Source organism: Tamandua tetradactyla, chromosome 1 (assembly GCF_023851605.1).
Source record: "Tamandua tetradactyla isolate mTamTet1 chromosome 1, mTamTet1.pri, whole genome shotgun sequence".
Taxonomy (NCBI): domain Eukaryota; kingdom Metazoa; phylum Chordata; class Mammalia; order Pilosa; family Myrmecophagidae; genus Tamandua; species Tamandua tetradactyla.
This window is the reverse complement of record NC_135327.1, coordinates 1,117,622-1,124,681: the sequence shown is the minus strand read 5'-3', so window position 1 is coordinate 1,124,681 and position 7,060 is coordinate 1,117,622. Positions and strand designations below refer to the sequence as shown.

The following is a 7,060-nucleotide window of genomic DNA, read 5'->3' as shown; positions in this document are numbered from 1 at the left end:
TGCTCTAACTCTGAGTCTCAGGTGTCACATAAATATGCGAAGTTATTTCTAAGATCTGGGTAAATATACAGCAGTTTTTTCCATGCAAATATTTGTGCATGAGAACTTAAAGCAGCTTTATCAGTGATAGACAAAATATGGACTCAGAAAAATGTCCTTCAGTGGGGAATGGGCAAAAATAAAATGTGGCCTTTTCGTACCTCAGGATATTCTTCAGCAAAAAAGAAGTATTGATATATGCACAGTATGAATGAACCTCAGAATACATGCTTTATGTGAAAGAATCCAAATCCATTCCCCATCTAACAGTTCATGCTTTATGTTTTTGTTTTACAAAATTCTAAAAAAAGTCAAATTAATCCGTATTGCCAGAAAGCAGATCAATATTTTCCTGAGCATTGCCAGAGGAGTAGTGTTGGGGATCAGATCATGCCCTCTAAAAATGGTACTTTCAGGTAACCACCCCTGGTCCTGTGGATGTGGGCTTATTTTTATGAGTAGGATTATTGAAGATGTTATTAGTAATGCTGTACCCAATCTGAACGAGGATTGGCCTTAATCCAATATGGCTGAAGTCCTTATAAGCAAAAGAAATTTGCCCCATAAAGAGAAGCCGCAGGAGAAGCAAGAAGCTGGAAGTCAACAGAACCAGGAAGAGAAAGGAGGAGATGTTGTCATGTACATTTCTGTGTGACTGAAAAGCCAAGGAACCCTAAAGATTGGCAGCTATCAGGAAAATATCCATCCCCAGAGATAGCTCTACAACCATGATCCAATAAATTCATGTTGTTAACCCAAACCAATGTATGATATATGTTTTAGCAGTGTAGAAACTAAAACAGGTGTAAAGTTAGAATTACAAAGGACAAAATCAAGAAACTTTGCAAGAGTGATGGTATGTTCATTTTTTCATTGTGATGATGTTTTTATATGTACATACATAGGTCAAAACTTTTCACAATATATTCATTATGCAAGTTTTTTTTTTTTGGATTGGAGTGACACTTCAGTACAACTGTTTAAAATATGTTATTTGAATCTGATTTTGTTATTGCTTCTCTGGCCATTCTGGGAATTCCAGATTTTAGAAGAGGATCTAATATTATCTTCAATTTCATTTCTTCAGGAATGCATTTTAACTTACCAGATATGTGCAAACTTGCTACTGTTCTCCACTTAGAAAAATTACCAAATAATCTCATTTTTGGAAATAAATTCAGATAATATATGGAACAAAAAGATATTGGAAGGGGATTTGGGAGAAGAAGAATTAAAATGAACTCTCAGAAGACCATGGTGGAAAGAAAAGATATGAATCAGGAATTGGGTCTGAATGTGAGCACCTGCATATATTTATAAGGAATATCTGTGTGTGTTTGTGGAAGAAGAGTGGTTAGAGGTATGATCAGCTACCTCCTTTTCTGTATTAAGACAGGACCATATGAGTGAAGTGTGGTCAACATTAGCCATTATTATAAAATGCCAGTCCAGTCAAACATTGGGTTATGATACCCTTCATTCTGAAGTGTTAGAATCCTTCATTTACTCAATTTTAACATTCAACATCTGGAAAAAGTACTAAAGTTAGAAATTTCTTTCTGTTCTCAGTTACAGAACAAACAGGGTCCTGATTCTGTGCTTATTAGCTATTTGGATAGTTTCTAATCTGTAGAAGCTTCAGTGTTCTTATTAGCATAATAAGTAATGACATTTCATAATATGCATTATGGTCATGATTAACTGATGTAATGAACTTAGAGCACTTAATAATAAATTGCTATTATTTTGAGCCAGATAAGATATTATGATAAATTGATTTCCTGAAGGTTTACCTGTGTGAAGAGAACTTTTAGATGTACAGATTTGTGCATGGTAGTGAGATGTTGATAGACTTCTGTGTGTGCATTTTGATCTGAGGCTATATAATTGTAACAGTGCAGTGGTGGATAGAAAGAACCTAATGATAAAGAGAATAAAAGCTTTACTATGCTTTGAGTGTTGATTTCCTCTGAGAGTTCCTTTTATTCACTCAATAATATATTGCTTTTTACATTAATATGCAAAGGAGGGGAATGTTTATTCTTTTTCTTTTCTTTTCCATTTCCCAACCATCTATTACAGTAATGCTAGTCCCTGGAAATAAATAATCAGGTTCCAGTTTATTTTGCAGGTCACTAATTTTATCAGTCTATTTACTGCTGCACATCTATGCAATACTTAAAAATGATCCTTTTTGAACAATAAATTCTTGTCTTTGATCCCTTGCCCTTCATCATCTCAATTTTCCCAAATAGCTCCCCTAATAATACTCTAGGCCACATTACCTTTTCCCTATTCTTCAGTGAGATAGATAAGTAAAGAATCACGTGGTTTCCTGAACTGTCTCTGTAGATTGCTTTTTGGGGTGTCCAGAGAAGCAATGCCTAAGTCAGACTAACTCAAAATTGTAAAGTAAACATCTAGAGGAATGAAGTGCATTACTGTGACCAGTAGCTTAAGGACATTTGGCAAGATTATGTTTAGAAATGCCTCAGGGAATATATTTCTAAGAACATTTAAGGATATTAATTTTTGTGGTATCATAAATTTATATTCTGCTCTACCAAAACAAACTTCTTTCAGGCATAGGCATAAAATAGATGACTCCTAAGATTTAAATACAAGTTTTAGGTTTTGTAGAAAATACAAAATCTTTTTCATTTATTTTAACTTTGAGCTAGTGTAATGTTAAATCTGCATTCAAAAGTCCTAGCTTGTTTTTCCATGGAATAAAAATCCACTACTCATTGCAACCCTGTTTGGTTTAGTGACTAATTAAAGTCCATTCTGTGCTTGCAATCCTGTAGAAATTTCTCAATCAAAAATTTTTCTGAGAATTAACCTACTTGTGTTTGAGCTACTGGCATGTAATTTTTGCATTTATTTTATATAGGAAATGGAGACCAACTGGCAGAGTATCTTGCGAGGAATTCTTTCCAAGGCAGCCTAAATCAATTCTGAAGGCCACGCAGACATGGTGGTCAGTGAATTATCCATGCCATCTTGGTTTGGAGAGAGTCACACTGACCATGTGTTAGGGTGGTTTTATGCTATTTACATTTATTCCAGCTAGGAATATTACTTCTCGCAGCATAAAATAATTTGTTTATTATAACATTTTTAACACAACTTAATTGCTTATTATCCACAAAACAAATTCCATTTGAGAACATTTACACTAACTTTGATAAAATCTTCAAGTTGCAGTGAACTTTGAGTCCCATTCTAGTGCTTAAATGTTTTCCTCTATATTCCTATAATGGAGTAGCCAAGTTTAAAGTATAAAATCTACAATCATGAACAATTTCCTAACTTTTTAGAAATCTGCCATCCTAAAATAGAACTAGATTCATCTGAGCCAACTAAAATAAATTTGTAGTATGTGACATTTTGTTACCACTAGGAAAAAATTTAACAATGGTAGAAACTCCACATTAAGCATAATGGTAATTATTCTATTTTTTGGATAACATAACCTAAAGGGCTAACAGAATTTGCATGCATTACTACTAAAGAAATAATCATTTTATTATAATTTTTATACTGCAAGGAAAAATTCAGATTAGTAATTAGAATTTATAAATATCCTAAGATAACCAAACTATCAGGGTCACTATTTATTTTTATGAAGGGATTCTCAAAATTGACATTTATCCTGATCACTATCATTAAATCTGTGTTGTACTAAATTGTTTTCTCATTATGTCTTCTTTGGGCATTTTTACATATGCATATTTGGTAACTAGGGAAACTGCTAAATTCACTTAGATAAGGAAGAAAGCAAAAGGAAGCTAATGTATAGTTATGAACTGATAATGACAGACTTATTTCATATTACTTTTTGTATTTTAATTTGCATATCTGAGTTATATAATGATATCTGAATTGTATGGATGAGGAAGTTTAAAGAAGCATGACCAAGCTCAAGTTTCACAAATGTTAAGGAAATAAAATGAGTAGTTTCATGAACTCACCTCCTTGTTAAATGTTTTTGATATATAGAAAATAAATGTTTAATAAATTGGCATGAATAAGTTTTGAATAGTGCCTATACTTATACTTCATGACTGATTTTTCAGAGAACATTAACATGATTTTTTATATTTGAACTTCTACATCATAAGTAGAAATTTTAAATCAAACAAGTATAAAGATATCTTTATAAAGAGCTTAAGCTCTACTATTATGCTCCATATACAGCACCAAACAGTGAGAATCAAGCCATCAGGACTCCAGTAACAACAATATTATTTAGTGATTCTGAGTGGAAATTCTAAAGATCTGAGTCTATTCAATTAAAAATCATGGCTTGAATTAAACAAATGAAATCACTCCAGTTCTTCACCAGCCTATTTTTTAAATACTTTTTATTGTATAATATAGCATATATACAAAGCATAGAAACAAAAATGCAATAGTTTTCAAAGCACCCTTCAACAAGTAGTTACAGAACAGTCCCAGAGTTTGTCATGGGCTTCCATAACATCCATTCAGATTTTTCCTTCTAGACACTCCAGAATATAAGATCCTGGAAGGAATAAATATTTTTTATTATAACAACCAACTTTTTTCTTTTTTTTGTGAAAAATAACATATATGCAAAAATCAATAAATTACAAAGCACAGCACAACAATTAGTTGTAGAACAGATTTCAGAGTTTGGTGTAGGTCACAATTCCACAATTTTAGGTTTTGACTTCTAGCTGCTCTAAGATACTGGAGACTAAAAGAAATATCAATATAATGATTCAGCAATCATATTCATTTGTTAAACCTTAACTTCTCTGCAGAACTTTATCACCTTTGATCTTTCTATCTCACTCTTTAGGGGTATTTGGGTTATGGCCTTGCTATATTTTTCATGTTGGAAGTGGCTGTCAGTAATATGGGGTTAGGGTTTCAGGCAGCCTGCATTTATAAAAAAAACTTTAAATCAATTTGTGTTAATTGCACAACCTAATGTTGTGTACCTAATGAAGTGAACGCCACATCTTCCAAGGCCTTGTGTGCTACAAATTGACACCACTTTCCTTTCTCTTGATGAAAGCCTTCCTCAAAATATAATAAGAGAGATGTTGTGAAAGAAGCAGAAGCAGTGAATTCACAGACTCATCAAATCTGGATCTTGATGCTGGAATGAGTGAACACAGTGAGACTTGTTGGCTCAGAATTCAGTTTGAGATCACATCAGTGTAGAATCTGAAGTTGTATCTCTGGATTAGAAGATTATAGCCTTCATGAAAAGGACAAAAACTCTCAGAGGAAGAGGTTGCTCTATATCTGTATCTGGGGAGTGATGCAGATTCTTTTGAGGAGGATCCTAAAATTTCTCTGGATGACTATTGGAAGTGTACTTCACACAATAAAATGAATCCTCCCCTTCTGCCACATTACAACCTATGGTGAACACTTCATGAAAATTAGCTTGCTGAAGATAAAGGAAATGATAAAAAAAATCCTAAAAGAACCAAACTAGAAAACTCAACACAAGTAGAAGAGACTTTGATTGTTCTAGATTCTAAAAAAGGGAATGACTCCAGAATCAGGTACTTAAGTAAATGATGATACAATCACACAAGACTCCCAATACCAAGAAGGTGAGGACTATTCTCAGCTATCACATCATTTTAGTTGCTAAGATATCAGAGAGCTTGAGTGCAAAGAAACAAAGATAATGAAGAACATGTTGGAATCTAGTATTCCTCTTAATGCCATTGAAACTTGTGTTATTTGCCTAAAGTCAAAGGAAAATGCTTACATTGTCCATTCAGAACAGTGCATCTTTTGAAGTGTTTTACCTGAGCAAAAAAACTAAAAATAAAACAAGAAACACTAAAAACTGAAAAATCTCTGCCCAATATGTAGGTAACCACAGTTCAAATGATTTTGCTAACTTTTTTCCCCTATGTGACTTCACTATAAAAGTAAAATTATTTATTTTGGCTATATAACCATATAATTTAGACAGCTATTTTGGCAGCATGAATTTTATTTTTATTATTTACACATACCAAATGAAAAAGTATCTTTGTCTAGGCATATTTTTCCTCTTTGGTCTAATTTAACTACTAGGAGAGTGTGAGAGGTTAGTGACTTTTCAGTTCCTTTTAGGAAAATTTCACTTCTGTTTGTCTTATGTATTTGACTTCTAATGCAATTTGAGTTGAATATATAAAGCATCCTTACTCCTTACCCTTGTATTTTAAAGAAGCCTGATTTTTGAAATATATGTGGTACATTTAAATGTAACTTATGTAGTATCTTTCATGTAAGGAGGTAAATTTGCATGAAAGAATATTTGAATTTTATATACTCAAACCTTCTGCTCTGTTCTTATAAAACTTCTTAAAATACTCTTAAAGATAAAAAAGCACTTGGTAGTTATAATTAGTTATATATGATACTATATAAGTAGAAAGGCATATTTTATTCTCCAGCATGTTTTGGTATTGTAAGAGATAAGTGGCAATGATGTGCCATTTGAGAAGTCTATGAAAACAGCCACCATTTACTCACAAGAGATCTTTTAAGCTGCATAGCAGTGGAGCTTTTACATGTCATGGGTCATCCAACCTGATGTAGAATTTCAGGATTTAGTGGAAATCCATTGTTTTTCTTAAGTGAAAAATAATTTGGGACAATTTAAAGTACCTTCCTTAGGCTGGGTTACACAGTCCTTAGTTTTTCAAGTTTCAGGCCTTTGCTTGAAGCCAGTTTTAAGAATCAGTGAATTAAGAAAGATAAAATCAGAGCTTAGATAAATAAAACATCTGTTTATGTATTTGGGGTTTTTTATGGTATTCTTTATCCACGTGAATATCCCCTAACTGCAGCACCATTTGTTGAATTTTTGTTTGTTTATTTGCTTGTTTTGGAAGTGCATAGGCTAGGATTCAAACCTGGGTCTTCACATGACCAGTGAGAATTCTATTGCTGAACTACACTTGCAGCCCCTGTTTATTTAAAAAAAAAATAGCTGGACAGGTCAATATCTCTCTGAATTATCTTGAAATGATGCATC

General features: G+C 32.8%; 1 pseudogene; it reads left to right on the top strand.

The window, feature by feature from the left end:
- Positions 1–429: 429 nt before the first annotated feature.
- On the top strand, positions 430–5,904 carry LOC143679980 (E3 ubiquitin-protein ligase Mdm2 pseudogene; annotated as a pseudogene).
- The last annotated feature ends 1,156 nt before the right edge of the window (positions 5,905–7,060 follow it).